The 11473-nt window shown below is 40.9% G+C and overlaps 1 protein-coding gene across 1 annotated transcript in view; it reads left to right on the top strand.

The window, feature by feature from the left end:
* The first annotated feature begins 4874 nt into the window (after positions 1-4874).
* Positions 4875-11473, top strand: part of LOC124159174 (clavesin-2-like) — a 42536-nt gene continuing 35937 nt past the window's right edge. Inside the window, exon 1 of the mRNA XM_046534794.1 lies at positions 4875-5146. The gene's annotated coding sequence lies outside the window, so the exon portion shown is untranslated. The remainder of the gene's footprint in view (positions 5147-11473) is intronic.

The raw sequence follows: 11473 nt of genomic DNA, 5'->3' as shown, positions 1-11473 counted from the left end.
CAGGCGGGAAGAATGTAACTGATGAATGTGTTCCGTGTGAACACCTTTTGATTGGAGTTCGTGTTTAATAAGTTCTGGCGGTGAGTCTACTGGAATACCTTTTATAACAAAATGTTGCTTTTTGTCTTCTTTCAGCTGGTAGCTGTAATGAGGAATATTGTTAGCAGCTAGCGCCTTTGTGGTTGCACGGAAATCCGCGATTATTTGACATTTAATCATGATGTCTTTGCTTCTGAGGGAAGCGATGGGGGGGAACTGGCATACAGCTTTTATAAGCCGACATTTGGTTGTCCACTTGGTTGTGTCCGTGATAAATATCGGAGGAATCTTCGATTGGCCTTCTGCATTGTTGTCCTCCGCAGGTGGTTCCTCATCCATTTCCTCTTCTTCGTCGTCAGGAGCAATGGACGCGAACGGGTTGACGTCGGCAATGGAAGGTGGCTGGTCAGTCGGCGGTGTCCTAGGGCGTTCGATTGGCGAACTCGGTTTTCGTTTTTTGGAACTGGACTGCACCGGAACGAAGGCACCGGGCGCTGGGGGCAAAGCATTGGCGGCTGCAGCCTGCTTGAGGAAGAAGTCCTGCAGTTCTGCAGCTCTTTCGCTAATCAGAGCAAGAAATCGGGGATCTTTGTCAATCGGTTCTGATGGACCTGAAGCAGTTTCAGGTGATAATGGAGAATCAAAAGATTCGAGGGAGCTGCGGTCGTCTTCCATTTTGACGAGAGTATTGTTGTTGGTGAGTGTTATTGCATGGAACCCTAACGTGGGGACCCGGCGGGTCCCCCAAGACGTGCAATGAGGTTTCCCTCTGTCTTGGGGTTGCCAACCGAGAACGACCGGGGTGTAATAGCGGTCAGAGCGCCACCTGGGGATTGCACCCGCCTCCCCCCAGATGCCTCTGCCGAGTGTGTTTACCTAAAGTGATGTGTAATGAGTGTGGGTAGGCCTCCGCAAGAGGCCAAAGTTGTTAGTGTGCAAATGGCGTTGAAAACTACGTATAAATGTAAAAAAGGTCCTTAAGAGGGCCAATGTGGTTAAAGATGCTGTGTTATTACCTCAATGCAGCCTCAGAGGGCTGAGTCCGTGAGGGCGCTCAGCTTCTCTGGTCCACCGGATGCCGTCCCGATGACTTCCGGTCAAATTTGAAATTTGACCAAAAAGGTCCTTATAGTGGCCGCAGCGGCCTCGGAGGCCTTCCTCCTTGAGGGCGCTGTGCTTGTGGTGGTGCAGGGATGTCCTGGCGTGGTTCTTGGCGTTCTTGAAAATTTTCAGGAAAATGGTCCTCTTAAGGACCTATGAGGCCTTTTCAGGCTGCAGTCCAGATGATGGCCGGAAACGGGGAGTCCGTTCCGTAGTACCGCTGGGGGTGGCCGGAAGACGCGGGCGTGCGTCCTCGACAGCCGGGGAGTTGGCGCCGGTTGGCGTTGAAGTCGCTCGCAGGCGGCTCCGATGGCGACGCGGGGCGTCCAAGGCGTACTGCAGGTTCACGAGAAGATGTCCTGGTAGCTGTCCAAGCTGGTGGCAGTGGTAAGCATTGGAGTCATTCCACGATATAAATACATCAAAGTTTGGTATACCATTTATAAATCGTTGGAATTTTCCTTCTCCCAACCAAGATTGTCTTTTCTTGAACCCATCCTGGACAGCGAACCATTGCAACAATCAGCCAGCTCGGAAATAAGGCTAACATCCCATGATTCTAGTAGCGAAGGGCGAACGTTCCGGCCGGCGTGAATACATACGCAACGAATAAGTCTTGCAGCAAACGTCTGAAATAGGTTTATTAGTTTGACTCGGTTCTCACAAAAAAAGTTTTGGCATGATAAACGGCATTGTGCCAAAATATACCCAGCGAAAAATAAATGCCATCATGCATTTATTAAAGATTCAATGTGCTATTCGTACTACTCTTTCCAAACTTGAAGTTGACACGTAAATGAATATTAATACATTACAAAATGATGAAGTCGTTTACTCAAAAGAGAAGCAGCCACATATATAATCTGAAGATATTTTATGACAGCAAAAAACGGATACCCTCAAATTCTGTAATTTTTCTATGCAATAATAGTGATAGAACTAAACGGTGTAGAAGCTGCCTTCTGCTACTGCCTTGTGACGTCACGGCCAATATTCAACATGGACACCCGTTTTCGCGGCCTTTGAATTTTTCCATATTTCAGACGGTCATCTCGAATCAAGTATTCACTATTAGGATTTAAACTGTGGTTTTACGACATTATGTTATTCTGAAGTCTAATTTAAAAAATGTGTTTGGTGCATTTGAAACACTAGTGCACTTCCCTATTGGTGATAACTACTAGTAATTAATATATTGCACGAGGGTACCAAAAACATAAATAATAATAACAATATTAATTATTAAAAAATAAAAATATGAGACAAAACAAACTGACCACATGAATTTAATGAGTTTCTTCATAGGCTCATTGCGAAATTAAGAGGAAAGTTCCATCAGGGAGAGGAAGCCCAGGGTGATCCGAAAATTGCTTCATGTAGAACTACCTTAACTAGTAGGATAGCTTAAATAACAACAAAGAGCGAATGAAAAAAAATGAAATCAATACAAAAAATTAACAAAATACACCTATAACGTTACAAGTGTGTGATCGTTTATTTGTCGTATAAAAAGCTATTATTGGAGAAAGGGAAGATTGATTTGCGGAAAATTTCTGATTCAAAGATACTGCATTCAATATACGGCTTACGTCATAAGGTATAGGAGGAGTGAGCCGTCAAGCTTGAGGTGATAGGTAAACCTGAGGAAATGAATGAACTCGAGGACCAGGATCAACTGCGACCTTAAGACGTGGGCAATAGTGCCTATAGAAAGTGCCTACGTCTTAATGGTTACGACAACGGAGCTATATCCCGCAATTTTAAAAAGATTATCAACAAGGACAACAGGAACAATTCCCAAGACGCCGAAGACATCATTAACCAAAAGAAAGCATTCCTCCCCTACGTGAAAGGGACGACGGATAAGATCGGTAACATCCTACGGAAATTTGACATTAAAGCCATTTTTAAACCACACGCCCAAGTACGACACCTTCTAGGAAATGCCAAGGATAGGACGCCACTTCAAATTGAAGGAGTATACGAAATCCCCTGCCGATCGTGCGAGAGGAAATACATTGGGGAAACGGGACGAACAGTCAAAACTCGGATAGAAGAACACAAGCGACTTTCGACGAACGAATTCGACTGGGTTACTCTTCAAAGTCAGCCGGCAGTCGGTCGCGAAACGTCGGGGCAATCTCCATTACGACACGCGGCATACACCCGTAAGTGAGTTATTTTTAGTCATCATGAGCAGCGAAAGCTTCAATCAAGAAACGAAGAAGGGAGTTTGACATCATGGAGTAATGAGTCATACGCTTCCTAAAATATTAAGTCGATAATTTATCCCTCGGAATAAATAAATATCACCACTAGTAGTAATTTTCATAGTTGAACACTAATATCGAGTCTATGAGTGAGCTCGCCTCTGGGAGATTTCTCCCTTCGCAATATCATCATTGATCAACGGCGCACAGCCAAAAAAGTCGAAGTAACGCAAAAGATAGGCTTAAGAAGCGAGCAGAGGAGAGTATCTTTAGAAAGTTACTGGGATGATTAGCCGAATATAATTGATTGCCGCTAATTGCCTCTAATGCTACTGGTTGCAATAAAATGCGTTAGGTAGTTGCCCACCACATATCGGAAAATTACGTAGTTCTCAGAAAACAACTCTTCCGAAAAATATTGCCCGGCCTATTTATAGCTAGTAATAGCCGCAAATGAAAGAACCAACTGCTCTACGATACGACTCTATAACGGGCGCTCTAGGGAATGGACGCTAACCGTTTCCACTTTGCACACTTTACGCAGGTTATTAAGGACCATATTTTCATTTCGTAGTGAAAATGGTACAGAATGGAATTGAGTGACGCGGGTTAGCTGGTACCACTGTTTTATAATGTTACAGAAAACGCAAATTGTGTGAATACAGCTACTTGCATGACCTCTTATGATTTCGCTCATTGGTCCAAAAACTTACTTCCGATATTTCTGCTCATTCCGACTACATATCTCGTAAGAACAGCCTAGTTATTCGGTTAAATTTTATATCTCGGTGGCGACGGGGATCAGTCCTCTCCTTACCTACCGTAGGTCGCGGGTTCGAGTCACTCCTGGATATGTAGCCCGAACCAGGGCATGTTTGCGCGTGATTTTCGATTGTCAGTAACTGTTGAAACCCCCGATATAAAGGCCTAATTGTGATGTCTTCGGGGACAATTCAGATAAATAAATCGCTTACAACATAATTCCAGTTACCCATCATCCTCTCCAACCATTTTAGAACTTGCGTAGTAGAAATAAGACAGAGGGGTAGGCGGGAATTTTGTTCGGGAGAAGAGGGTCCAAAACCAGGAGGGATATTTTTGAAAAACAGGGTATTAAGAAGAGGGTTTAAAACTAATTTTAACACTTTCATGATCGAAAAAAGTTCATTTTTCAAAGAAATCTTTCGTAAATTCACGATTTTTCAGTACTTATTTTGCTATGTTATATGAAGCCAAGTAAGTGTATTTTTATATTTCGGAGGGTGTGCCCGGCCCCCTCCACTCTCTACGCCGCTGAAACAAGACGATTGTACGGCCGTTGCAGTGTGACGAACGCTCACCTAGTGCAGCACCCACTGCCCCACTCCCAGCCTCTTCCCCACCCCACCAAACTCCACTCTCACTGTTCACCTCTCACTCCTTCAATCAAAAGACCCCCCACCCACCCCCTCCTACCTTCCGACGCAACAAACGCAAGAGGGATCTGCCTCCCCTCCCGTGGTCGTCCAGCCTCGAAGGATCGCTTAAGACAGTCACACCGCCAGCCCGGCTCGAACAGTCCGACACCGAAGAGTGACCGAGGAGCGACTGAGAGGGACAGAAGGCCCACGATACGGAGACAAGGCTCAGATCTGATCATCCAGGAGGCACAGGGAACTCCAGCATCCCCTCCCCAACCAGGATACTATAAGAATAACAATTTTCACGGTGAATACAAAACACCGGTGGACCACGAGGCGAAGATCGAAGGCGAAGAGTATTTTTCAGTGAATCAAATTAGGAGAGAACACAACAAGGTGAGTGAATCCGTTACCATTATGACTTTATGACTCTTTTTGTGTCCTACTTAGTCTCCAATGCTGTTTTAAAGTAAATCAAACAGTTTTGAATAAAAGGTAGTGGCACTTTTCCATAATTATCTAATGCGTATGCGCCACATGATGGATCTGTGAGTCGAAACGCGTCGATTCTGGAAAAGTGCAACTACCTTTTATTTCAGTACGTCGAACTTCCTCTCTATCACACCTGAATCGGTTGAACTTAAATCAGACAGCTTAGGACATTGGTTATTCATTTAAGGCACCTTCAAAGCTATGGGCTTTCCTCACAATGCCAAAATAATTATAAATGTTTACTTTTAGAACGTTTTATTGCACTAGAAGGGTTTCTCTAAGCCCATGAAAGGCTCCATTCTCATTAAAGTATTAGCAACCATATTCTTTGCATGATACTTAATGGTGGTTGATGCATTATTTTTACTTCTTTTACAAACAGTACCAATTCGGCAGATCTAAACGCCGGAAAGATGACAAATAAACATGACAGTATGCTGGAAATGCAAGCAAGTAAAAGAAGTTCACTATTTTGTATACAATAAAATTCCTACCCGAGGACCTGATTCGTTAGGGCGTATGCGATGATAGTTATACTGTTCTGCACAACCTTAATGAGCCTAGCTTACTCGTCTAACTTACTTACTTACTAAAGGTTCTTACTTACGAAGGCTTACTTACTTACAAAAAGTAGTGTTAACTTTTATTGACTGAAACTCTGTTTGAGGAGCAGAAAATATATTTCTAGGAAGGAAGAAAAAATTAAAGAAAACGGTTTTTAAACTATCTTGAAATCACCTCAACACCATAGAAACAACTGAATCGAAGATATACTTCAGCACCCATTTAAGTCTCCAACATAGACAGTTGCCGTTTAGTAAACATTCGGAGTATTCACAAGCACAAATAAAACCCTTTTTTCAGATTTTTTGGGGGGATTTATCCTTTCATTGAAGTGTAAAATGCTAGAATTATATAAAAATTGAAGTAACAAGTCTCCACTGACAAGTGAGTGAAATTGAAATATGTTTGCTTTTAATGGGGAATACAAATTAATGATTGCCAATTTGAATCTTCTTTTGGGACACAAGGTGATGAAGGAAATCATTTCTAAAATACTACACCCCGCCAGAGGCAGGAGGGAACACGATACAGTCCATCAGAATCTTATTGCGGGAGAGAAAGTGCACGATTATCACGCATTGAATATTGCATTTCACTTTTACGGGAGACAATCCATCTCAAAAGTACAGCTTAACCATCATGCACGCATAATTTCAACTCCCGTAAACATTAAGCGCAACAGACCACGCCGATTTTCAAAAAATGCATTATTCATAACGAATTTTCATTTCTTTCTTTGAATGGACTTAATACGAAATCCCTTTCCGAAGATCAAACAAATTTTTTCCAAGAAATTCACGGATCTGATTGATCAAGAGTGATTTTTTTCACTGGAACAAAATAGCTCGACCCTGATTTGAATGCAGGTGGCAAAACAATGTTGCTTTCCGATGGGGAAGAGGTAGCAAACTGTGGACGAATAGCACTCCAAATAAACCGTCAAACGCCCTCATCGAATCTCTCTTTTGAACTCGCTCAGGAATCCATGCGGTATGCGCGAGACTAAGTCCAGCTAGGCACCCATATCCAGGTGTCACTCTCTCGCACTCGCCGACAGTGAGTTTCGCAATGGGCGAAACGATAATTTATTCGTATCCCTTTAACGACTAGATGATTCTTTATCTACGTGCCGTCTCCTCGATACGCGTGTCATTATCATGGATGGAATGACAGACGCACTCACCGAAAGTAATGTTAGTGACACCTGCGCAACAGCTTCAACGCACGAGGCTCGCATGGGGTTAATGCAAGGGGAAATCACGAGGCGCTGATTTAAATTTTTAATGAAAGTCATGTCCACAAATTCCGAATCCTGAAAGTCATCTCATGGTCAAGTGGGAAAGGGTAAATTTATATAACAAACTTAGAAGGCACGTGAAATCGATAATGTTTATAATTTAAATACAACGAAATTTAACAAGTGAAGCCGAAAATGATATACTAAGAAAACTTTAAATTAATTTATTTTATCCGATATCCAACAATTGCTAAATTTCGAACTGTTTTATTAGTTCAAAAGGACAATATTCAGAGCAAAAAGAAATGCTAACAAAAAATCTGGGGATAAATAAGTACTACTCGATATAATTATAGCTTATAACCTTAGTGCCAAAAATTCATTGACAACAGTCGTTTAAGTTCATAGGAACATGGAAAATCCATTATGGTATTCTCATGTATCTTTATTTTGACCTTTCAATGTGCTCTGCAATTTACCTTAAAGGTGTTTGGCAGGGGGTGACTTGAAACCAATATTACTACGCTAGACTGTTTGCTACATGCACCCAAGAATAAGTGACTAGATCTCCACATATTTCTACTTCATAAAATATTCCTTATTTTAACCAGTTACTTCACAGGTATTTTGCAAATAAATTTTGCAAACAAATTTTGCAAATAAATTCAAGCAAACGGTGGTATTTCTACAGATCAAGTGCTCTAGAAATGCGAAGTATAAATCAGGGACCAACAAAATTGCTTCATTGCACGACTAATTCAGAACGCGTCATCCGGGTGAATAGAGTGTTTACGTACCGAACGAAGGGAACCGGGTTCGAATCTGAATGCAGACATTGGATACCACTAAACTAAACCCTATTGAGGGAGTTGACACCGGGATAGGAACTTCCAACCACCTTTCCCTCAATGCACAAACGTTGATTAGCGTCTTCGAGTGTAGGTCTTCAAGCATTAAATACAAAATATTTGGCTATCTCCAAGACGCTAATCAGCGTTCAATATTGAGGTCAAGAGAAGAAAAAAAACTCAATTAATTTAATGCAAACAATTCACGCGCTGGTGGCTTAATCCAGGGTCGGCTCTCCCTCAACTATAAACACTCAAATATAACAGATAACTTCAGGCTTAATTGTGTGAAACCTTTCCATTATAGAAAAAAGAATAAACTTTGTTAGGTTCATTAATATATTTGAAAAGCACGACCCGGGTTTCATAACGTATTCACATGAAGATGTAGCTTGGTAACGAAAGCCGGTTTGTGCTTTTTTAAATATGTAAGTGAACCTTACAAAGTTTATTACTTTATTTTCCATAGTGGAAAGGTTTCACACAGTGAAGCCTGAACTTATCATTTATATTTTGGAAGCCAGTAAGGCAGAGCAGGCAATTATAAGACCTGATGTAACTATGTTATGAAACTAGAGTCGTGCTTTTTTAAATGCATTAGAGAATCTTTCAAAGTTTATTATTTTCTTTCCCATACAAAAAACTAACAGTAAAGTAGAAGCTCTGAGTGATACATGACTAATTCTGGTCAGTGGTGAGTACAGAGAATTGAAACATTAGAGGAGCTCAGTGAGTATCTCCCATCTGAAACATAAAACCCCAGACTTAACATCCGGACATGGCTTTGAAACCACGTAATCGTATTGCCTTTCCTCGTGGGTGCTGTGGTGTAGGCAACCTTCAAGACTAGGGTCACAGGAGTTCCAGTGCGTGACGGAGTGAAGGATGCCCCAGAAAAAACGTCATCTTTTCCTCGACTACGGGCTCATATTACGTAGTTATTGGAATGACCGACTCTACGTCAGCCTCTTCATTCAAGGTCGAGACGAAAAACATACAAAACTAATGCCAACCTTAAAATTACATAATTTATGGGAAAATCATAATTCTATTTATCCCATAATTCATTCGATATGCAATATTTCCTCATTAAATAACGATAAGCAATTACGGTACACCGTGAGAATGAATTAACTGCAGGCTAAGGTACAAACGTGGAACGATGAAATGGACATGTGTATTTATTTAAGATTCAGTAGTTACGAGGGACTGGAAAGATAATGGATGAATGGCTTTGTACAAATAATCCTTGTTGAAACCAAATATTAAGACAGATACAGTTCATTAATCCTTTCGTTTCATACGAATTAGTGGATCTACCACGTCACATATCATTATCTAATCGCTCCATTTCAATTCCTTGATTAAATCTGACTTCTCGATAGAAACAAATGGCATCAAAGTTAAAATTACATGCATTTTTTGTGTGAAGAAGTGAGCTGTGAGGATCAATCAGTGAAGTTAGTGCGTATTGCAAAGAGATTTTCGCAAAAAACTTGGCCAAAATTAAGTGCATTGACAAAGTAGAGGGTATTCAATCCCTCCTTTCTGGGTATTCATTTGTTTTCATTATAATTGCGATTCGCGAACAAATATTAGATTCATAATGCCGCTATGCACTTAGCAACAGTGAAGCTGAAAAAGGTGAAATTGGATTATCATCAAAATAATTAACAAAAAACGCATTCGCTGATAAATATTATGAGTCATAATTAAATCAATAGCCTTAAGATATAGAAAGGGTTTAATTAAAAGGCAAGCCCGCCCCTTGAACGTGGCTAAGTGACTTAACCAACATCTATGCTCTCATTGAGCAATGGATATTGGTTTCATTACGACAAAAACTAATTTTTCTGGTTAGCTTGATGGACTCAAGTTTCAAATAATATACGTCTCCGTAAGGGAATACTAAATTGGAAGACCTTCATTAAAACATAAAGAAGAGGCAGTGGCGGATCTATATTGGATATCCAATTTACACTAGATAGAATGGTAATCTTTTCGACTCCCACTACTGCTGGAATTTTAACCCCCACTCAGGCCCCCCCTTGTTCCTATCCTGGATCCGCCACTGAGAAGAGGTAAGTACTATCGAGGACTACTCCTCTCTGGTACTATATAGTAGCCATGGGTCATAGCGCAAGGAAGAACGGCTCAATCACTGCAAATCTAGAAGCATCTCGAGATCAAAACTTTCTCTTTCGCACCGTTTGACGTTTCATGAGGTCACCATGGGCTTCCCGTTGTTCGCTACTAATACAAATTAGGCAATAAGAACCTTGAAATTTTGACAATAGGCCGAGGGACTTCTTGTATTAATCACATTAGGATAATGGTATCCGACAAGCACCATATGGACTATGAAAAATAGCTGAGTTGAACAAAAACGTAAAACGACATTTAAGGAGCTAATACGTTATCACCCCATTCTTTTCCTAGTGATTCCTTTCATGAGGATTTCCATGTTTGCTAAAAGAACATATGGTCATAAATATACTTTAGGGACAGCAAAAGCGTAGAATCCAACTAATTAGAGCAAATTTCATGAGCGATTATTGATTTTTAACTTCAATAGATTTTATCTTATCGTAATTTGTTTTCTGGGTAAACAAATGACCAGATGCACCTAAATGAAAAAGAAATACCCATAGCAAAAAAGAACAAATTACATTATGCGGTATAAAATCTTTGGAAAACAGGTATTCCTCCGTAAAAGCAATTGTTTGAACGAATTCGGGGCATGGAAAACAGCGCTATTGATTGGATAGGAAGAAAAAAATGAAGCATGAGAAAAAAGGGATGAATAATGTGGAACACCAGGAGATCCAAGAACATGGTTAAGCGTTGTATCTGTTGCCGTTTCGCTCGCATTTTATTCGGCGGCGCCAGTAAGCAGTGGTATCTGGTTCAGTGTGATATTCGCCATTACCCGTAGTGGAAGTGATCTTTATAGTGAACAACCGTCTCGAATGTGTTAAATTTATGGTTTATATGATTTATTGGCTCAGTTACGCATTAATTGCGTGTATTTACTCGTGAAAAGTGGATATCGATGACTGGTAGCGTCGCGAGTGGCGATTTTGAAATCTGATTTTAATTCGCGCGAAGCGACAACTAATTCTAGCTGCGGACTTGAGAAACCTCTAATATAATATATTAATGGTGGTTACTTCTCAATCCTGCCGGGTGAGTGGTTGTAATATTCGCTTTAATTGCGATGGGAAATAAGTCCCCTAGAATTGTATTTTTTTTATTGTTTTAGTGAATGGAGTAAGGATATTGTATAGTAGAAGAAGTAGATATGAGTTTATGAAGGATCATTCAACTATTCACATAGAATGCCTAGTGAAAAAATTCCTCTGAACCTAGAATCGAACCACGGATCTTCGATCTTCCGCTGATAATTCATCATGGCAATCAAGGAACCTGGATAACGTTCATCGCGGGAATCCCAAGGTTCGCGGTTTCGTACAGGGTTCAGGGGAATTTTGTCCTAAAGCAATCAATGTTAACGGGTGAAGGCGTGCCCATTACTTCGTTTCTTCTGCTTTGTAATGTATTTACAAATTGCTTCTGCATTAT

Source organism: Ischnura elegans, chromosome 5, assembly GCF_921293095.1.
Source record: "Ischnura elegans chromosome 5, ioIscEleg1.1, whole genome shotgun sequence".
NCBI lineage: Eukaryota > Metazoa > Arthropoda > Insecta > Odonata > Coenagrionidae > Ischnura > Ischnura elegans.
Note: the sequence above shows the minus strand (reverse complement) of the source record. Positions and strands in the feature narration are given on the sequence as shown.